This window comes from Rutidosis leptorrhynchoides, chromosome 4 (genome assembly GCF_046630445.1).
Source record: "Rutidosis leptorrhynchoides isolate AG116_Rl617_1_P2 chromosome 4, CSIRO_AGI_Rlap_v1, whole genome shotgun sequence".
Classification (NCBI taxonomy): Eukaryota; Viridiplantae; Streptophyta; class Magnoliopsida; order Asterales; family Asteraceae; genus Rutidosis; species Rutidosis leptorrhynchoides.
This window is the reverse complement of record NC_092336.1, coordinates 342,738,023-342,762,516: the sequence shown is the minus strand read 5'-3', so window position 1 is coordinate 342,762,516 and position 24,494 is coordinate 342,738,023. Positions and strand designations below refer to the sequence as shown.

The window sequence follows — 24,494 nt, the reverse complement described above, 5'->3', positions numbered from 1 at the left end:
CTTGAATTTGTTTTCGTGTCATGATTCTGCTTATTCATACATATAAAGCTATCTTATTCGAAGGTTTAAGCTTGTAATCACTAGAACATAGTTTAGTTAATTCTAAACTTGTTCGCAAACAAAAGTTAATCCTTCTAACTTGACTTTTAAAATCAACTTAACACATGTTCTATATCTATATGATATGCTAACTTAATGATTTAAAACCTGGAAACACGAAAAACACCGTAAAACCAGATTTACGCCATCGTAGTAACACCGCGGGCTGTTTTGGGTTAGTTAATTAAAAACTATGATAAACTTTGATTTAAAAGTTGTTATTCTGAGAAAATGATTTTTATTATGAACATAAAACTATATCCAAAAATTATGGTTAAACTCAAAGTGGAAGTATGTTTTCTAAAATGGTCATCTAGACGTCGTTCTTTGGACTGAAATGACTACCTTTACAAAAACGACTTGTAACTTATTTTTCCGACTATAAACCTATACTTTTTCTGTTTAGATTCATAAAATAGAGTTCAATATGAAACCATAGCAATTTAATTCACTCAAAACGGATTTAAAATTAAGAAGTTATGGGTAAAACAAGATTGGATAATTTTTCTCATTTTAGCTACGTGAAAATTGGTAACAAATCTATTCCAACCATAACTTAATCAACTTGTATTGTATATTATGTAATCTTGAGATACCATAGACACGTATACAATGTTTCGACCTATCATGTCGACACATCTATATATATTTCGGAACAACCATAGACACTCTATATGTGAATGTTGGAGTTAGCTATACAGGGTTGAGGTTGATTCCAAAATATATATAGTTTGAGTTGTGATCAATACTGAGATACGTATACACTGGGTTGTGGATTGATTCAAGATAATATTTATCGATTTATTTCTGTACATCTAACTGTGGACAACTAGTTGTAGGTTACTAACGAGGACAGCTGACTTAATAAACTTAAAACATCAAAATATATTAAAAGTGTTGTAAATATATTTTGAACATACTTTGATATATATGTATATATTGTTATAGGTTCGTGAATCAACCAGTGGCCAAGTCTTACTTCCCGACGAAGTAAAAATCTGTGAAAGTGAGTTATAGTCCCACTTTTAAAATCTAATATTTTTGGGATGAGAATACATGCAGGTTTTATAAATGATTTACAAAATAGACACAAGTACGTGAAACTACATTCTATGGTTGAATTATCGAAATCGAATATGCCCCTTTTTATTAAGTCTGGTAATCTAAGAATTAGGGAACAGACACCCTAATTGACGCGAATCCTAAAGATAGATCTATTGGGCCTAACAAACCCCATCCAAAGTACCGGATGCTTTAGTACTTCGAAATTTATATCATATCCGAAGGGTGTCCCGGAATGATGGGGATATTCTTATATATGCATCTTGTTAATGTCGGTTACCAGGTGTTCACCATATGAATGATTTTTATCTCTATGTATGGGATGTGTATTGAAATATGAAATCTTGTGGTCTATTATTATGATTTTATATATATAGGTTAAACCTATAACTCACCAACATTTTTGTTGACGTTTTAAGCATGTTTATTCTCAGGTGATTATTAAGAGCTTCCGCTGTCGCATACTTAAATAAGGACGAGATTTGGAGTCCATGCTTGTATGATATTGTGTAAAAACTGCATTCAAGAAACTTATTTTATTGTAACATATTTGTATTGTAAACCATTATGTAATGGTCGTGTGTAAACAGGATATTTTAGATTATCATTATTTGATAATCTACGTAAAGCTTTTTAAACCTTTATTGATGAAATAAAGGTTATGGTTAGTTTTAAAATGAATGCAGTCTTTGAAAAACGTCTCATATAGAGGTCAAAACCTCGCAACGAAATCAATTAATATGGAACGTTTTTAATCAATAAGAACGGGACATTTCAGTTGGTATCCGAGCGTTGGTCTTAGAGAACCAGAATTTTGCATTAGTGTGTCTTATCGAGTTTGTTAGGATGCATTAGTGAGTCTGGACTTCGACCGTGTTTACTTGAAAAATGATTGCTTAACAAATTTTGTTGGAAACTATATATTTTTAACATGTGAATATTATGTGATATATTAATCTCTTAACGCGTTTGATATTATGTGATAGATGTCTACCTCTAGAACAAGTCCCATTGACTCACCTAATAATAATGAAGAGTCAAATGTAAATTGGAATGATTCGTGGACTGATTCACAAGTTCCCGAAGAGGAACCGGAAGAAGAGTCGGAACCGGAAGAGGAATCGGAACCGGAAGAAGAGTCGGAACCGGAAGAGGAATCGGAACCGGAAGAGGAATCGGAACCGGAAGAAGAATCGGAACCGGATGAAGAAATTAAACCGGTGGGGGAAATAATAAAACGGTTAAGTAAAAGAAAATCCTCAACCAACCGACCAAGGTTAATTATGGTCAATGGTGTTTCCGCCAAGGAAGCAAAATATTGGGAGGATTACCAATTCTCCGATGAATCGGATTCCGACGAGAATTCCGATGATATTATAGAAATTACCCGAACTGAATTTAAAAAGGCAAAAGAAAATAATAAGGAAAAGGGTATAAAAATAAAGAAATCTAATTCCAACCCCGATGAACTTTATATGTATCGTCAACCCCCGAAGTCCTTAAGTTGTAACAATGACCCGGGAACCTCTAAACCACCAGGTTTTTCTAAACCAATGTGGAAAACGACGGCTCGTATTAGGGGAACATCATATATCCCTAGCAACTTGGCAAAACGAACCAAAATCGAAGAAGAAGAAATGAGCGAGTCGGAATAAGATAGTTGCATTCGTGTGGTGTAATATATGCAATATAGTGTGCTTATACTTTATGATATATGTAAAAATTGCTTGTATTAATAAGTATTTTTTTTATGAATCTAACTCTTGTCTATTTTACAGTTTAAAAACACAAAATGGATAGACAACCCAATATTTTAAGAGACCTACCCGGAGACATGATTGATGAAATCTTGTCTAGAGTCAGTCAGAATTCCTCGGCACAACTATTTAAGGCGAGATCAGTTTGTAAGACATTCGAAGAACGTTCCAAGAATGTCTTGGTTTATAAGAGACTTTCGTTTGAAAGATGGGGGATATCACATTGGGAAACCCATAAGTTACGATGTGTTTACTTTGACGCATATATTGCGGGGAACCCAAATGCTATTTTACGCAATGGGTTAAGAAATTATTTTGACTCAATATATCCGAATATTGGACTTCATGATTTAGAAAAAGAGGCTAACATGCAACATAAAGAAGCATGTTATGCTTACGGATTAGTAATGTTCGCTTCTCACCAAAGTGAGAACAAGAACATCGGGCTACAACTATTAAACAAAACGTTTCCACAAGTGACGGAGTCGGTAATTAGGGTAAGAAATGAGGTTTTTAGATTGTTACGGGACTGTTGGACATTACGTAACCCTCATCCCTTTGACGACGTTACAACACGCTGTCTTATCAACGGCCATAACGGTTATGTTCCACAAGACCAAGGATGGGAAGTAATCCTAGTAAAACCAGAATGCATGACTTGTTTTTGGACGTATGAATTACGTGTCTTTATTGCCTTTGCTGAAGGACTTGTGTACTAGCTAGAATTATCTTCACAACCATCTTGTATCAAATTTATTGTGTGCTATATTTCATGCTATATGTAAAATAAGCGGTATTGTAAGTTTGTAAAATATTGTGTAAAAGTTTGAACGCGAAATATTATTATAATCAGTTTTTCATATAGAATTGTAGTAGTTGAATTGTATATTAGCTACTAAGTATGAACTTAACGGGTAGGTACTACCAGAATTTAAACTTATAAAACGCTAATATGAAGAAAAAGCTTTTATAAATGAGTTCATATTATGCTACGAAATACTATTAACTACTCTTAATATTCTGTATGATTAACTTGTTCCATTTGAATATTTTGAAGGAAATGGCACCGACTACTCGACACACCGTGAATATGAATGAAGAGGAATTCCGTACTTTTCTAGCTTCAAACATAGCCGCAGTACAGGCTGCGCTACATACCAACAATAACCTTGGATCTAGCAGTATAGGAAATCGTGTAGGATGCACCTACAAAGAATTCACTGCCTGCAAACCTTTGGAATTTGATGGAACCGAAGGACCGATCGGATTGAAACGGTGGACCGAGAAGGTCGAATCGGTGTTTGCCATAAGTAAGTGTACTGAAGAGGACAAAGTGAAGTACGCTACGCATACCTTCACAGGTTCTGCGTTAACATGGTGGAATACCTATCTAGAGCAAGTGGGATAAGACGATGCGTACGCACTACCGTGGTCAGCATTCAAGCACTTGATGAACGAGAAGTACCGTCCCAGAACTGAGGTCAATAAGCTCAAGACAGAACTTAGAGGGTTACGAACCCAAGGATTTGATATTACCACGTACGAAAGACGATTCACAGAATTGTGCCTATTGTGTCCGGGAGCATTCGAAGATGAGGAAGAGAAGATCGATGCGTTTGTGAAAGGATTACCGGAAAGAATCCAAGAAGATATAAGTTCACACGAGCCCGCCTCCATACAACAGGCATGTAGAATGGCTCACAAACTAGTGAACCAGATTGAAGAAAGAATTAAAGAACAGACTGCTGAAGAGGCCAATGTGAAGCAAGTCAAAAGAAAGTGGGAGGAAAACGGTGATAAGAATCACCAATACAATAACAATAATTACAACAATAATCGCAACAATTATCCCAACAATCGCAACATCAATCGCAACTACAACAAACGGCCCAACAACAACAACAACAGCAGCAACTACAACAATCATCCCAACAACAATAATAACCGCAACAACAACAACAATCAGAAACAGCTATGCCAAAGGTGTGAAAAGTATCACTCGGGGTTCTGCACCAAATTTTGCAACAAGTGTAAAAGAAATGGTCATAGCGCGGCAAAGTGTGAGGTCTACGGACCAGGGGTTAATAAAACGAAAGGAACAAATGGTGTCGGAACGAGTAATGGCAGAGCAAGTAGTGTCGGAGCAAGTTATGCCAATGTAGTTTGTTATAAATGTGGAAAACTGGGCCACATTATTAGAAATTGCCCGAACCAGGAGAACACGAATGGACAAGGCCGCGGAAGAGTTTTCAAAATTAATGCGGCAGAGGCACAGGAAGACCCGGAGCTTGTTACGGGTACGTTTATTATTGACAATAAATCTGCTTACGTTTTATTTGATTCGAGTGCGGATAGAAGCTATATGAGTAGAGATTTTTGTGCTAAATTAAGTTGTCCATTGACGCCTTTGGATAGTAAATTTTTACTCGAATTAGCAAATGGTAAATTAATTTCAGCAGATAATATATGTCGGAATCGAGAAATTAAACTGGTTAGCGAAACATTTAAGATTGATTTGATACCAGTAGAGTTAGGGAGTTTTGATGTGATAATCAGTATGGACTGGTTGAAAGAAGTGAAAGCAGAGATCGTTTGTTACAAAAATGCAATTCGCATTATACGAGAAAAAGGAAAACCCTTAATGGTGTACGGAGAAAAGGGCAACACGAAGCTACATCTTATTAGTAGTTTGAAGGCACAAAAACTAATAAGAAAAGGTTGCTATGCTGTTCTAGCACACGTCGAGAAAGTACAAACTGAAGAAAAGAGCATCAATGATGTTCCCATTGCAAAAGAATTTCCCGATGTATTTCCGAAAGAATTACCGGGATTACCCCCACATCGATCCGTTGAATTTCAAATAGATCTTGTACCAGGAGCTGCACCAATAGCTCGTGCTCCTTACAGACTCGCACCCAGCGAGATGAAAGAACTACAAAGCCAATTACAAGAACTTTTAGAGCGTGGTTTCATTCGACCAAGCACATCACCGTGGGGAGCTCCTGTTTTGTTTGTCAAGAAGAAAGATGGTACATTCAGGTTGTGTATCGACTACCGAGAGTTGAACAAACTTACCATCAAGAACCGCTACCCACTACCGAGAATTGATGACTTATTTGATCAACTACAAGGCTCTTCTGTTTATTCAAAGATTGACTTACGTTCCGGGTATCATCAAATGCGGGTGAAAGAAGATGATATTCCAAAGACTGCTTTCAGAACACGTTACGGTCATTACGAGTTTATGGTCATGCCGTTTGGTTTAACTAATGCACCAGCTGTGTTCATGGACCTTATGAACCGAGTGTGTGGACCATACCTTGACAAGTTTGTCATTGTTTTCATTGATGACATACTTATTTACTCAAAGAATGAGCAAGAACACGGTGAACATTTGAGAAAGGTGTTAGAAGTATTGAGGAAGGAAGAATTGTACGCTAAGTTTTCAAAGTGTGCATTTTGGTTGGAAGAAGTTCAATTCCTCGGTCACATAGTGAACAAAGAAGGTATTAAGGTGGATCCGGCAAAGATAGAAACTGTTGAAAAGTGGGAAACCCCGAAAACTCCGAAACACATACGCCAGTTTTTAGGACTAGCTGGTTACTACAGAAGGTTCATCCAAGACTTTTCCAGAATAGCAAAACCCTTGACTGCATTAACGCATAAAGGGAAGAAATTTGAATGGAATGATGAACAAGAGAAGGCGTTTCAGTTATTGAAGAAAAAGCTAACTACGGCACCTATATTGTCATTGCCTGAAGGGAATGATGATTTTGTGATTTATTGTGATGCATCAAAGCAAGGTCTCGGTTGTGTATTAATGCAACGAACGAAGGTGATTGCTTATGCCTCTAGACAATTGAAGATTCACGAGCAAAATTATACGACGCATGATTTGGAATTAGGCGCAGTTGTTTTTGCATTAAAGACTTGGAGGCACTACTTATATGGGGTCAAAAGTATTATATATACCGACCACAAAAGTCTTCAACACATATTTAATCAGAAACAACTGAATATGAGGCAGCGTAGGTGGATTGAATTGTTGAATGATTACGACTTTGAGATTCGTTACCACCCGGGGAAGGCAAATGTGGTAGCCGATGCCTTGAGCAGGAAGGACAGAGAACCCATTCGAGTAAAATCTATGAATATAATGATTCATAATAACCTTACTACTCAAATAAAGGAGGCGCAACAAGGAGTTTTAAAAGAGGGAAATTTAAAGGATGAAATACCCAAAGGATCGGAGATGCATCTTAATATTCGGGAAGACGGAGCCCGGTATAGGGCTGAAAGGATTTGGGTACCAAAATTTGGAGATATGAGAGAAATGGTACTTAGAGAAGCTCATAAAACCAGATACTCAATACATCCTGGAACGGGGAAGATGTACAAGGATCTCAAGAAACATTTTTGGTGGCCGGGTATGAAAGCCGATGTTGCTAAATACGTAGGAGAATGTTTGACGTGTTCTAAGGTCAAAGCTGAGCATCAGAAACCATCAGGTCTACTTCAACAACCCGAAATTCCGGAATGGAAATGGGAAAACATTACCATGGATTTCATCACTAAATTGCCAAGGACTGCAAGTAGTTTTGATACTATTTGGGTAATAGTTGATCGTCTCACCAAATCAGCACACTTCCTGCCAATAAGAGAAGATGACAAGATGGAGAAGTTAGCACGACTGTATTTGAAGGAAGTCGTCTCCAGACATGGAATACCAATCTCTATTATCTCTGATAGGGATGGCAGATTTATTTCAAGATTCCGACAGACATTACAGCAAGCATTAGGAACTCGTCTAGACATGAGTACTGCCTATCATCCACAAACTGATGGGCAGAGCGAAAGGACGATACAAACGCTTGAAGACATGCTACGAGCATGTGTTATTGATTTTGGAAACAGTTGGGATCGACATCTACCGTTAGCAGAATTTTCCTACAACAACAGCTACCATTCAAGCATTGAGATGGCGCCGTTTGAAGCACTTTATGGTAGAAAGTGCAGGTCTCCGATTTGTTGGAGTGAAGTGGGGGATAGACAGATTACGGGTCCAGAGATTATACAAGAAACTACCGAGAAGATCATCCAAATTCAACAACGGTTGAAAACCGCCCAAAGTCGACAAAAGAGCTACGCTGACATTAAAAGAAAAGATATAGAATTCGAAATTGGAGAGATGGTCATGCTTAATGTTGCACCTTGGAAAGGCGTTGTTCGATTTGGTAAACGAGGGAAATTAAATCCAAGGTATATTGGACCATTCAAGATTATTGATCGTGTCGGACCAGTAGCTTACCGACTTGAGTTACCTCAACAACTCGCGGCTGTACATAACACTTTCCACGTCTCGAATTTGAAGAAATGTTTTGCTAAAGAAGATCTCACTATTCCGTTAGATGAAATCCAAATCAACGAAAAACTTCAATTCATCGAAGAACCCGTCGAAATAATGGATCGTGAGGTTAAAAGACTTAAGCAAAACAAGATACCAATTGTTAAGGTTCGATGGAATGCTCGTAGAGGACTCGAGTTCACCTAGGAGCGTGAAGATCAGATGAAGAAGAAATACCCGCATCTATTTCCAGAAGATTCGTCAACACCTTCAACAGCTTAAAATTTCGGGACGAAATTTATTTAACGGGTAGGTACTGTAGTGACCCGAACTTTTCCATGTTTATATATATTAATTGAGATTGATATTTACATGATTAAATGTTTCTAACATGTTAAGCAATCAAACTTGTTAAGACTTGATTAATTGAAATATGTTTCATATAGACAATTGACCACCCAAGTTGACCGGTGATTCACGAACGTTAAAACTTGTAAAAACTATATGATGACATATATATGGATATATATATAGTTAACATGATACTATGATAAGTAAACATATCATTAAGTATATTAACAATGAACTACATATGTAAAAACAAGACTACTAACTTAATGATTTTTAAACGAGACATATATGTAACGATTATCGTTGTAAAGACATTTAATGTATATATATCATATTAATAGATATTCATACATGATAATATCATGATAATATAATAATTTAAAATCTCATTTGATATTATAAACATTGGGTTAACAACATTTAACAAGATCGTTAACCTAAAGGTTTCAAAACAACACTTACATGTAACGACTAACGATGACTTAACGACTCAGTTAAAATGTATATACATGTAGTGTTTTAATATGTATTTATACACTTTTGAAAGACTTCAATACACTTATCAAAATACTTCTACTTGACAAAAATGCTTACAATTACATCCTCGTTCAGTTTCATCAACAATTCTACTCGTATGCACCCGTATTCGTACTCGTACAATACACAGCTTTTAGATGTATGTACTATTGGTATATACACTTCAATGATCAGCTCTTAGTAGCCCATGTGAGTCACCTAACACATGTGGGAACCATCATTTGGCAACTAGCATGAAATATCTCATAAAATTACAAAAATATGAGTAATCATTCATGACTTATTTACATGAAAACAAAATTACATATCCTTTATATCTAATCCATACACCAACGACCAAAAACACCTACAAACACTTTCATTCTTCAATTTTCTTCATCTAATTGATCTCTCTCAAGTTCTATCTTCAAGTTCTAAGTGTTCTTCATATATTCTACAAGTTCTAGTTACATAAAATCAAGAATACTTTCAAGTTTGCTAGCTCACTTCCAATCTTGTAAGGTGATCATCCAACCTCAAGAAATCTTTATTTCTTACAGTAGGTTATCATTCTAATATAAGGTAATAATCATATTCAAACTTTGATTCAATTTCTATAACTATAACAATCTTATTTCAAGTGATGATCTTACTTGAATTTGTTTTCGTGTCATGATTCTGCTTCAAGAACTTCGAGCCATCCAAAGATCCGTTGAAGCTAGATCCATTTTTCTCTTTTCCAGTAGGTTTATCCAAGGAACTTAAGGTAGTAATTATGTTCATAACATCATTCGATTCATACATATAAAGCTATCTTATTCGAAGGTTTAAGCTTGTAATCACTAGAACATAGTTTAGTTAATTCTAAACTTGTTCGCAAACAAAAGTTAATCCTTCTAACTTGACTTTTAAAATCAACTTAACACATGTTCTATATCTATATGATATGCTAACTTAATGATTTAAAACCTGGAAACACGAAAAACACCGTAAAACCAGATTTACGCCATCGTAGTAACACCGCGGGCTGTTTTGGGTTAGTTAATTAAAAACTATGATAAACTTTGATTTAAAAGTTGTTATTCTGAGAAAATGATTTTTATTATGAACATAAAACTATATCCAAAAATTATGGTTAAACTCAAAGTGGAAGTATGTTTTCTAAAATGGTCATCTAGACGTCGTTCTTTCGACTGAAATGACTACCTTTACAAAAACGACTTGTAACTTATTTTTCCGACTATAAACCTATACTTTTTCTGTTTAGATTCATAAAATAGAGTTCAATATGAAACCATAGCAATTTGATTCACTCAAAACGGATTTAAAATGAAGAAGTTATGGGTAAAACAAGATTGGATAATTTTTCTCATTTTAGCTACGTGAAAATTGGTAACAAATCTATTCCAACCATAACTTAATCAACTTGTATTGTATATTATGTAATCTTGAGATACCATAGACACGTATACAATGTTTTGACCTATCATGTCGACACATCTATATATATTTCGGAACAACCATAGACACTCTATATGTGAATGTTGGAGTTAGCTATACAGGGTTGAGGTTGATTCCAAAATATATATAGTTTGAGTTGTGATCAATACTGAGATACGTATACACTGGGTTGTGGATTGATTCAAGATAATATTTATCGATTTATTTCTGTACATCTAACTGTGGACAACTAGTTGTAGGTTACTAACGAGGACAGCTGACTTAATAAACTTAAAACATCAAAATATATTAAAAGTGTTGTAAATATATTTTGAACATACTTTGATATATATGTATATATTGTTATAGGTTCGTGAATCAACCAGTGGCCAAGTCTTACTTCCCGACGAAGTAAAAATCTGTGAAAGTGAGTTATAGTCCCACTTTTAAAATCTAATATTTTTGGGATGAGAATACATGCAGGTTTTATAAATGATTTATAAAATAGACACAAGTACGTGAAACTACATTCTATGGTTGAATTATCGAAATCGAATATGCCCCTTTTTATTAAGTCTGGTAATCTAAGAATTAGGGAACAGACACCCTAATTGATGCGAATCCTAAAGATAGATCTATTGGGCCTAACAAACCCCATCCAAAGTACCGGATGCTTTAGTACTTCGAAATTTATATCATATCCGAAGGGTGTCCCGGAATGATGGGGATATTCTTATATATGCATCTTGTTAATGTCGGTTACCAGGTGTTCACCATATGAATGATTTTTATCTCTATGTATGGGATGTGTATTGAAATATGAAATCTTGTGGTCTATTATTATGATTTGATATATATAGGTTAAACCTATAACTCACCAACATTTTTGTTGACGTTTTAAGCATGTTTATTCTCGGGTGATTATTAAGAGCTTCCGCTGTCGCATACTTAAATAAGGACGAGATTTGGAGTCCATGCTTGTATGATATTGTGTAAAAACTGCATTCAAGAAACTTATTTTATTGTAACATATTTGTATTGTAAACCATTATGTAATGGTCGTGTGTAAACAGGATATTTTAGATTATCATTATTTGATAATCTACGTAAAGCTTTTTAAACCTTTATTGATGAAATAAAGGTTATGGTTAGTTTTAAAATGAATGCAGTCTTTGAAAAACGTCTCATATAGAGGTCAAAACCTCGCAACGAAATCAATTAATATGGAACGTTTTTAATCAATAAGAACGGGACATTTCAGTAATTAATATTTTGTTTTTATAATTTTGAAAAGGGTTTACTGTAATGGTGACTTTAAATCCTATACCGACAAACTCTCTGCTTGTTAAGCATGTGTGTTTCTTGTCAATTTATCTTTGAAATAAGTGGCCAGGCAGACAACGGAGAGGCAGGATCCTTTTGGTTCCAATATAATTGGAGACTATTCGGAAAATCCAACAACCAAGTCCGTGTATAATTGTCTTTCTTAGACACCACCCAAGAATATCAGATATCTTGATAGAATCAATGATTACCTTAACAGAAAGAAAATAATTCCGCGGTAGCGGCGCCAAAAACTTACCTCCCTCGTGATTTGGCTAAAACGGACGATTTTATTTGCGCGGTGTCGTTAGGCCGCGACACGTCAGAATCAGCTACCACAGGGGGGAGTAATGGTTTTATTATTTATATTTCGTTGGGGTCCCTAGCTATAACTCACCTACTTGTCTTCTTTTTAACGAGTAAGTGGTAAATATAACTCAGGTACGTATTTTTGTATGTTTTCTCAGTAACGTGGGACAAAAGTGCCTATATAGTTAACCCTAGTAACAAGAGGTGATAGATTAAGACTAACTAAATAAAACAGTAATTGGACAATAAAAGTAAAGATAGATAGGTATGAAGAATAGAATTCTGAAAGGGAATTATCGCAAGAGTTTAACTTCCTAGGATAAACACTAAACCTCAATCAACTGGGCTATGAACCTAACTGATTTGTCACTAAGAGTTTAGGCCTTGAAGATTCTGGCTACGACAGATATCCCTACTCTCAACGTTAACCTAAAAGGTTTAAACGACCTTATGGAATGAATCCTAGGTGCATGAACAAAGTGGTATACCCATAAAGGAAAGTCTCAGCTTTTCTTAATCCTAGTTAGTCTAACTAAAGCAATATCCTACCATTTAATCACTATGTTATGCCTTAACATTAATAGATGTGCAATCTTAGATATTCTAAGGTACTGCTAATTGGGATAGAAGTCTCTCCTTTGCGATCAATTATTCAACCCCGGATCATCTTACAATATCTCAAGAACATTGCTTCTGACTCGAATCATGCTTTTGAGTAAGCTAGTGTCCACGGAACTCTCTAATGCTAACTCTAATCACAACCTAAATGGGCAGCTCTTCTATGACGAACAAGTGGTTATTCGTACGTAGGTACTATATCCCTATTGTGACGTTAAGCACACATAACTACTTACCTTGTATCCTAGGGTTGATCAGGTCCTAATACTAGGTTATAGCCACGTGAATAAGCGGAAAGGGTGATCCATAAATTAAAATTCTTAACCGTCAAGGTTTCAGCATAACAGTATGATAAGTTTCAGATAAAATATTCAACATATAATAAACATTTGTAACGGATAGATAATCATGCAAGATGAAAGCAACTTAAGATAATTACTTTATTAAATTAAGGAAAGTGTTCACCGTTTACAGACGAGATCTGGACCATTACAAGTGCTGACAACATCTAGACCGCTCCTATTACAATCTTCGAAGTTCGCCTCCGGGTACTTAATTTCCCGCTCGGAGCTGAGAAGGCCTTGAAAGCTCTAGTGAGAGAAAGGGTATTGTAGTGAAAGAGTGAAGAGAGGTGTATGGAAATTGAATGACAAAAAGCCCTTTAAATAGACTAGAAATCTGCCTGCAAACGGCTGGCTGGCCGTTTGGCAAGCCGTTTGGCAGGCCATATTTGGCAGGTCGTTTGCCAGGCAAGCCGTTTCTTGGGGCCGTTTGCTGAACCGTTTGGCAGGCCGTACCCCATACTAGCAAGCCGTATTGCAGGCTGTTTTTGGTCTGGTCAGCCGTGAATCACTGGATCATAGCTTGATTTCTTGTCTTTCACCGTTTTTGCTCAAGAATCTTCGTTTTAGCTCCGTTTCTCTTGATTTTTGCATCATCTTCGTAATTACTTTACCTACAAATTTAACCGAGAAAGCGATTATTTTTCCGATAAAGCTTTGAACTTTATGCTTTTGGGACTCAATATCGGGGGTAAAAACATAACTTTTTTAGCCGATATCACACGTACACATTAGTTACCGTTGGTGAGTTATTTTGAAAGGTTCCAGTGTTCTTCATATGAATGATTTTTACAGCAGTGAGCAGACCTGAACAGATTGTTTTCGAAATATGAGTATCTTGTGGTCTATAAAAATGATGGAAATAAATATTGATTATGATAAACTAATGACCTCACCAACCTTTTGGTTGACACTTTAAAGCATGTTTATTCTCAGGTATGAAAGAAATCTCCCGCTGTGCATTTGCTCATTTTAGAGATATTACTTGGAGTCATTCATAACATATTTCAAAAGACGTTGCATTCGAGTTGTTGAGTTCATCAAGATTATTATTAAGTCAATTATAGTTGAATATATTATGAAATGGTATGCATGCCGTCAACTTTCGATGTAATGAAAGTTTGTCTTTTTAAAAACGAATGCAATGTTTGTAAAATGTATCATATAGAGGTCAGAACCTCACGATGTAACCAAATGTAATGTATTCGTCCAGATGGATTAGGACAGGTCGTTAAAATTGCCTCGTGATCTAACCATATGTTATTGTATTCATCCTTATGGATTAGGACGGGTCGCTTCAGTGGTCTTCTCTCATCAAGTCATGAGAAGACCAATTGAGGTAATGCAAAATCTCAATTTCTCCGTCATAACCACCATAGTAAACATATCGGCAGGATTCTTCGTACCAAGGATTTTCTCCAAGAATAAAGTGCCATCATTTATATGTTGTTAATAGAATGATACCTTATCTTGATGTGTTTCGTTCGACTATGAAACACCGAATTCTTCCCAAGATGAACCGCACTTTGATTATCACAATACAAGATGCAGTAGTCTTATCTTTTACCCAACTCGCCTAAGAAGTTCTTTAACCACACTAGCACTTTAGAAGCTTCAGCAATATCCTTGTATTCGGCTTAGGTGGTTGACAAAGTGACACTCTTTTGCAATCGAGATAACCAACTAATCGCCGTCTTCCCCATTGTGAAAACATAACATTTAGTGCTTTTCCCTGAATCATCACATCCACCCAAATCAGCATCTGCATAACCTCTAAGTATGAGTTTATTTTTAGAGAAACACAATCCCATATTAGAAATACCTTTCAAATAACGAAGCAACCATTTGCCTGCTTCCCAATGCTCTTTCCCCAGATTAGACATATAACGACTTACAACTCCCACTGCTTGAGCAATGTCGGGTCTTTTACAAACCATGGCATACATAATACTACCCACGGCCGATGCATATGGAACCTTTTCCATATCCATTTTGTCATTTACCGTCTTTGGTGATTGACTTTTCAATAATTTTAAGGTGCTTCCCAAAGGCACAGAACGAGCCTTTGAATCTTCCATGTTGAACATCTCTACTACTTTCTCAATATATTTGGATTGAGACAAGTATAGAGTACCCTTCACACGATCACGCACAACACTCATGCCAAGTATTTGCTTAGCACCACCAAGATCCTTCATCTCGAAATCTCGGGAAAGTAATCCCTTCAACTTATTAATTTCGGACATGTTAGAACCTGCAAGCAACATGTCATCAACATACAAGAATAAGATTATGTAACGAATTTCTTAAAGTAGCAACAGTGATCCGCTTCACATCTTAAGAAACCAATCTTCTTCATAAACTCGTCAAACTTCAAGTACCATTGCCGAGGTGCTTGCTTCAATCCATACAAACTTTCCTTTAGCTTACAAACCCACTTCTCTTTACCCTTTACCTCAAAGCCCTCGGGTTGCCTCATGTAGATCTCTTCAACAAGATCAGCATGTAAGAATGCAGTTTTTACATCTAGTTGCTCAAGATGTAAGTCTTCTGACGCAACCATAGAAAGTACCAAACGGGTAGTAGTCATTTTAACTACCGGTAAAAATATCTCTTTGTAGTCAACCCCTTCCTTTTGTTGAAAGCCTGTGACTACCAAACGAGCCTTGTACCTTCTCTTGCCATCTAACTCATTCTTGATTATATACACCCATTTGCTTTGCAATGCCCTTTTATTATGAGATAACTTCACTAGTGACCAAGTCTTGTTCTTCTCAAGTGATCACATCTCTTCTTTCAAGGCAAGCTCCCATTGTATGGATTCTTTTACTGATGGAGAATACCTAGGATTAGGTTTGGGCACTCTAGTCGAGCGTCTTGGTGTAAAAGTAACCGGAATGGTTGGATCGGTTTCATTTGTGTCCTCCTCATCACTAGAACTCGCACTTTGTTCGGAATCATCACTGCTTTCCGAATCATCCCCATCATTAGAATTTTCCGATGCCTCACCGTTTATTAGCAAATCATTGTTTTCCATACTCCCACTAGAACCTGCAAGATCGTCAATAGAAACATCGTCAAAAGTTACATGACCCAGTTTAGGACTCCCCATTTTCGGTTTGCCATAGATCGAATCTTCATCAAAAGTAACATCATGAGAACGAATTACTTTTCTGGCCTCGTTATCCCAACAACGATAACCCATTTCATCTGACCCGTAGCCTATGAAAATGCACTTCTTTGACTTAGCTTCAAGCTTGTCTCTATCTGCATCTTTGGTCTTCACATATTCATTACACCCAAAGATCCTAAGATGACCATAGCTCACCTTCTTACCTTGCCATTTTTTCTCGAGAATTCGGAAACCCAACGGTGTTGAGGGTCCCCTATTTATCAAATAAGCCGCCGTATTAACCGCATCCGCCCAAAACATCTTAGGCAAACCGGCATGTAGTCTCATACTCTTAGCCCTTTCATTTAACGTACGATTCATACGTTCGGTGACCTCATTGTGTTGCGGTGTCTCTGGTACTGTTTTCAACATTCTAATACCGAGCTTTGCACAATGGTCTTTAAATTCAAGACTACCATATTCCCCTCCATTATCCGACTTCAAGCACTTGACTTTCAAGTTAGTTTCATTTTCAACCATAGCTTTCCACTTCACAAAAGTATTAAACACATCGGATTTAGCTTTAAGAAAATAAACTCATACCTTTCGAGTGGAATTGTCAATGAAGGTGACATAATAACGAGAACCTCCATGTGATTCTACATTGGTTGGACCAAACACATCCGTAGGAACGAGCTCCAATTTCTCCAACTTAGGTGCATTCCCCGATTTCCCAAAAGTCACCTTATTTTTTGCTTCCCATAAACACATGGTTCGCAAAATCCAAGTTCTACTTTCTTCAAATCAGGAATCCTCCCACTCGAAACAAGCATCTTCATACCCTTCTGATAATGCTAAAAATGAACATATATTTAATAGCATTATCCTTCAAAAAAGACAAACTTTTAGTTGCAATTGTTCTATTTACAAATGATATTCGTTTAAATAACAAAAGGTGAAGACAAAAGACAGATTCGATGATTTAAGGACGCAAATTACCAAAAAGCTCAAATGTACAAGATACAATCCAAGTAGTTCAATTTATTGATGAGAAACGTCTAAAAATTACAAGAGTACAAGCCTCGAAATGCAAAGTACAAGATATCTAAGCGTACGAAAGGACATTCGAAAATCCAGAACCGAGACCTGAACCGAGTATCAACGCACGACGCAACGGACCTAAAATTACAAGTCAACTATACACAAGAATATAATATAATATATATATATAATTATATAAAATTATATATATATTATATTATTTATATATATTAAAATAAAACGTCGGCAAACAAGAAAACAAAAGATCCTGAGCTGTAAAATGGATCCATCCGATCGCATGGCCTGGAGGCCTTATTCCCATGCGATCGCATGGCTGAGGAAACCTGGCCACATCTATAAATAGCAGCGTATTTCGGACATTTTATTTACACCTTCATCATACATCTCTCTGATCACTCTCTCAATTAATATATATTTATTTTATAATTATAATTTTAAGTTAATAATAATAATAAGTTTATAGTAGCGAATGTTTTAAGATTTTGTAAGTCGAAACTCAGTCCGTGTAACACTACGCAATAAATACTCATTGTAAGTTATGTTCAACCTTTTTAAATTAATGTCTCGTAGCTAAGTTATTATTATGTTTATTTAAGCCGAAGTAATCGTAATGTTGGACTAAATATTAAAGACTGGGTTATTGGGCTTTAGACCATAATTGGGGTTTGGACAAAAGACAGACACTTGTGGAAATTGAACTATGGGCTAATAATGGGCTTTATATTTAATTAACTAAATTATATCTTGTTAATTTAATATAGAGATTACAACTTGACGTATCTATATATAACTACATACGCTTGACTGGGTACGGTGGACGGGATATCTATAAATACTAATGATTGTTCATTTGATCGGATACGGGGATGGATTAATAGTCAATGGACTCATTGAAACAGAGGTGGATTACATTAAAGGGTAATTGGTGTAATTGTTAATAAAGTATTAAAATCTTGGATTACACACAGTCGATAACCTGGTGTAATCATTAAACAAAGTATTAAGACCTTATTACGGTTTAAATCCCCCATTAGTTGGAATATTTGACTTCGGGTATAAGGTTAATTTGGCGAAGACCCTCGCACTTTATAATTATCACCGATGGACTATTATGGACAAAACCAGATGACCTTATCAAAATAATCCAGGACAAAGGACAATTAACCCAGAGTAATAAATTAAAATCAACATGTCAAACATCATGATTACGGAAGTTTAAATAAGCATAATTCCTTTATTTTATATCTCATCGCACTTTTATTTATCGTCATTATATTTTTCGCACTTTAAATTATCACACTTTATTTATCGTCATTTACTTTACGCTTTAAATTAAGTTCTATTTATATTTTAATATTTTGCATTAGGTTTTGACTGTGACTTAAATTTTAAAATCGACAAACCGGTCATTAAACGGTAAAACCCCCTTTTATAATAATAATAATAATACTTATATATATATATATATATATATATATATATATATATATATATATATACACAAATATAGTTAATAAAAAATATAGTGTTAAACTCAGCTGTATCCCTATGGAACGAACTGGACTTACTAAAAACTACACTACTCTACGATTAGGTACACTGCCTATAAGTGTTGTAGCAAGATTTAGGTATATCCCATTCTATAAATAAATAAATAACTTGTGTAAAATTGTATTGTATTTAATAGTATTTCATAATAAAATATAATAGTATTTCACGTACACCTCGTACACATCAAGTATTTTTGGTGCCGCTGCCGGGGAAGTGAAACGCTATATAAAAAAAATTAGTTTTTAAGGTATTTTTGTAAAAATATAATTTTATATAAGTTTTAAAATACAAAAATATAAAAACATAAAAAAAAATAATTTTCTATATTTTTAAGTGTTTAAGTAAAAATAAAATACATTTTATAATTTATATAAAGGTATAAAGGTATTATTTTTAGGTCTTACAAATATAAATTTATTTATAATAAATATTACTTATATATTATTTTTATAAATTAAAAATCAAATTAAAATAAATAAGTAATCAGGCATATCACGGTAGCAGCCCAAGAAGTGGCCTGGATCCACACACCATGCGACCGCATGGCTTTAAAACCTTCAACTCATGCAATTGCATGATCTGAGGTGACACCTCTAATCCTTAAACTGGTACGATTAGGGTTACGATTTTAATTATTATTAATTAATTAATTTATTATTTAGGGTTTTAATTAAATAATATTTAGTTTTAGTTTATTTAAATTAGTGTTAATTAAGTATTTATAATTATAATTAATACTTTTATAAATTAATAATATAAAAATAATATTTTTATAAAAATAAGTAATTTTATCAATTTTTAATCTCTTTTTATAAATCGTATTATTTTTATCGTTTAATTCGTAATTTGTATATTTATCGTTCGTAATTAGTTTTAAAATTAGTTTTTGCCGTAGTTACTTTATATTTCTAGATTTTTTGGCTTTGCCGTAAAATCATTTAAGTGCTTTTTCTTTAGATTAAGATTTAGGCGCTTTAGAATTTTACGACGTCGCTTATCGCTTTAATATTTAATAGATTTTAGTGCCTTTTAAGTTATTACCGTTTTGGATATAGAATTCCTTTAAGCTTTAATACCTTTAGACGTAACTTTTTAAATTTAGTTTTCAGACTTTTAAGTTTCGACGCTTTACTTTCTTATTTTTATTTTTCGACTGTTTGTTTTTCGACTCTTATTTCTCGACGCACTTTTTCTTTCATTTCTACGCACTAGTTTTTAGGACCTAGAATTTTCTATATTTTCTTTAAATTTCGACGAAAAATTATTTTAAGCGGTTAAATTGATAGGCATCCAAAATTTTCTGGTTCGTAGTGATAGCTGGATTTGTTAGTGGCGAGTTGTGGGCTTCCGATTTAAAGGGTCCTGGCTACCTGCTGCATCTATTGGCTATTCAAAACGTGGGCAAAATCAAAAAAGTCTATTAATTTGATAACTTTAAAATTTTTTACCTTTATAACTAATAGGATATTCGGTAAATGCACCAAGCAAAACGTTCACCACATTTCATACGTTCACCACCTGTAACTTGATCAAGACATTTATCCAATATTGTCGCCATTGATTTTTCTTTAGAATCATCATCTAGTCGAATAAGTACTCCAACTTAAATTTCTGATAATCCAATTTTTTGAAACCGACTTCACAATTGAGGACCCGAAGGATATTCAGGGACAATTCAGGGATCCTGAGCCAATAATCATTCCTCCTGATCCACAAATTATTCATACAGAGATTATCAAGGAAGAAACTGTTAAATCAGAATCTTCTAGTGATTCAGATTCAACCATTTCAATCATGGAAGAAACGGAACCTCAAAGTATGGAGGATCGAATGAAAGCTACACGCACTGGCCAAGGTCACGCAATTATTCAACCAGACGTTAATGCACCAGATTATGAAATCAAAGGATAAATACTACACATGGTAACTAATCAGTGCCAATTTAGTGGTACGCCAAAAGAAGATCCAAACGAACATCTTCGAACCTTTAATAGGATCTGTACTCTATTTAAATTAAGAGAAATTGAAGATGAACAGATCTATCTCATGTTATTTCCCTGGACTTTAAAGGGAGAAGCCAAAGATTGGTTACAATCATTACCTGAAGGAGCGATTGATTCATGGGATGTTTTAGTTGAAAAATTTCTTAAAAGATTCTTTCCGGCATCTAAAGCCGTGAGACTTCAAGGAGAAATTTCCATGTTCGAACAAAAGCCAAATGAAACGTTATATGAGGCATGGACAAGATTCGGAAAAATGTTGAGAAGTTGTCCTCAACACGGTCTAGATACTTATCAAATAGTTCAAATATTTTACAAAGGAGTCGACGTCGCTACACGAAAAGACATCATCACAGCAGCTGGTGGTTTCATTATGAAGAAAACCGCAATCGAAGCTCACAAAATTATTGATAATACAGCATCCCACTCACATGAGTGGCATCAAGAAAAAGATATCTTTTGTTCATCTAAAGTGGATAGAGCCGATTCTAGCCATGACTTTGATTCCATTTCCGCAAAGTTAGATGCATTCGAGAGACGAATGGAAAAGATGACTAAAAATATTCACGCGATACGAATTAGTTGTGAGTAGTGCGGAGGACCACATTTGACAAAAGATTGTCTCAGTGTTGAACAAACAATGGAACAAAGAGAGAATGTTTCATACATGAACAAAGGCCAGGAAATAATTATCAAAATAATTATCAACCTCCAAGACCAAACTACAATCAAAATCAGAATTATATCCGAAATGTTCCATACAAGAACCAACAAGGTCCTAGCAATCAACAAGTATCTAATAATACTTACAACCAGTAAAGAACTATTTTTCCAAATAAACCACCACAAACCGATGAGAAAAAGACAATTTTGGATGAAATGATGGCGAAGCTAATATAATCTCAAAACCAGTTATTTACATCTCATAAACAAACTAATGAACAAAATGCTCAAGCATTCAGAAATCAACAAGCTTCAATCCAAAATCTAGAACAAGAAGTAAGTAACCTAGCGAGGTTAATTGGAGAAAGAAAACCGGGGAGTTTACCCAGCGATACAAATGCTAACCCTCAGAATGAAACAGTTAAAGCCATTACTACAAGAAGTGGTATTACACTTAAACCACCTGAAATGAGTGTAATTTCTGATGACTCTATTCCTAATACACAGGCACCACAACTTGAGTCAGAGAAGGAAACAGAGCCGGTAGTTAAAAAGGTTAATGAAGATAACACAGTTAAGACAAAGCCTTATGTTAAACCATACCAACCACCAATTCCATACCCGAGTAAAATGAGAAAAGAAAGACTTGAAGCCGAGCAATCCAAATTCTTGGATATGTTTAAACAAATAAATGTCAATCTTCCTTTCATTGATGTGATTTCAGGAATGCCAAGATATGCTTAATTCCTAAAAGATTTAATCACAAATAGAAAGAAAATGGAAGAACTCTCAGCTATTACAATGAATGCTAATTGTTCTACAGTGCTGTTGAATAAGATACCAGAAAAATTATCAGATCTAGGAAGTTTCACAATTCCATGTTTTTTGGGTAGTCTTAGTTCAATAGAAGCATTGGCAGACTTAGGTGCTAGTATAAATTTAATGCCATATTCATTTTACGCTAAACTACACCTTGGAAAATTGAAACCAACACGAATAAGCATACAACTAGCCGATCGATCAATAAATTATCCTAGAGGGATAATGGAGAACATGCTAGTTAAAGTTGGTACTTTAGTATTTCCAGTAGACTTTGTTATTCTGGACATGGAAGAAGATTCTCGAGTTCCTCTTATATTAGGAAGACCATTCTTAAACACGGCTAAAGCAATAATAGACGTGTTCGGTAAGAAACTGACCATAAGTATAGAGGACGAGAGTGTTACCTTTTCTGTTGATAGAGCCATGCAACAACCACAATCTACAGATGATACATGTTATTATGTTCAAACCATAGATTCACAAGAAGAATTGTTACAAGAATTTCCAGAATTACAAGGAACAGGAGAATGTTCTTTAGGAGAAGGAACTGAACCAATTGATGAAGCTGAAATATTAGCCACACTCATGGCTAATGAATACGAACCAACAACAGAGAACTTCAAGTACTGAAAGAGGAAGACAGATATCGATACAAATCATCGATAGAAGAACCACCGATATTAGAGTTAAAGCCACTTCCAAACCATTTGGAATACGCTTATTTACATGGTGAATCTGAATTACCTGTAATAATAACGTCTTCTCTTACGAAAAATGAAAAATCTCAACTCAGTTAATTGGGAGAAATGTCATTTCATGGTTAAAGAAGGCATCGTTCTTGGTCACAAAATTTCAAGTAAAGGAATTGAAGTGGATAGAGCTAAAGTAAATGTAATTGCTAAACTTCCACATCCTACCAATGTAAGAGGAGTTAGGAGTTTTCTAGGGCATGCCGGTTTTTACCGACGTTTCATAAAAGACTTTTCTAAAATTGCCACTCCTATGAACAAACTCCTAGAAAAAGATGCTCCATTCATCTTTTCGGATGAATGCAACAAATCTTTTAATATTCCTAAAGAAAAACTCACTAATGCGCCAATCATGATAACTCCAAATTGGAATCTACCATTTGAACTCAAGTGCGATGCAAGTGATTTTGCAATGGGAGCCGTTTTATGTCAAAGGATTGAAAAACGATTTCAACCTATTTATTACGCTAGTAAGACTTTACAAGGAGCACAAACGAATTACACAACTACTGAAAAAGAAATCCTTGCTATCATCTTTGCTTTTGACAAATTTTGTTCATATCTAGTTCTAGCTAAAACGGTGGTCTATACTGATCATTCTGCTCTTAGATACCTATTTTCAAAACAAGATGCCAAACCACGATTAATCCATTGGATCTTACTCTTACAAGAGTTCGATATTGAAATCTGAGACAAAAAGGGAGCAGAAAATCTCGCAGAGGATCATCTTTCTCGCCTTGAAAATCCTGAATTAGAAGTTCTAAATGAATCAATCATACAAGATAACTTTCCAGATGAATTTCTCTTACAAATCGATTATAGTAAAATTTCATAGTTTGCAGACTTTGCAAACTACTTAGTATGTGGATTCCTTGAAAAAGGCTTGTCATACCAAAAACGAAAGAAATTCTTTAGTGATATAAAACACTATTTTTGGGAGGATCCACATTTGTTTAAGAGATGTCCCGATTGAATAATACGCCGATGCGTATTCAGAGATGAAGCTAGACAAATCTTAAACCATTGTCACACAGGACCAAAAGGAGGGCATTATGGGTATCAAATCAGAGGAAAGAAAGTCTACGATGCTGGATTCTATTGGCCTTCTGTAAGGACCCGTTCATATACATTATAAATGATTAACAATAGTTGATTACTGTAGTGACCCGAACTTTTCCATGTTTATATATATTAATTGAGATTGATATTTACATGATTAAATGTTTCCAACATGTTAAGCAATCAAACTTGTTAAGACTTGATTAATTGAAATATGTTTCATATAGACAATTGACCACCCAAGTTGACCGGCGATTCACGAACGTTAAAACTTGTAAAAACGACTTGACGATATATATATATATGGATATACATA

General features: G+C 35.1%; 1 non-coding gene across 1 annotated transcript; it reads right to left on the bottom strand.

Moving 5' to 3' along the window:
- Window positions 1–21,063: 21,063 nt before the first annotated feature.
- Window positions 21,064–21,170, bottom strand: LOC139845678 (small nucleolar RNA R71). Its single transcript, XR_011758442.1, has one exon. It is a non-coding gene; the product is annotated as a small nucleolar RNA R71 (small nucleolar RNA).
- Window positions 21,171–24,494: the final 3,324 nt, after the last annotated feature.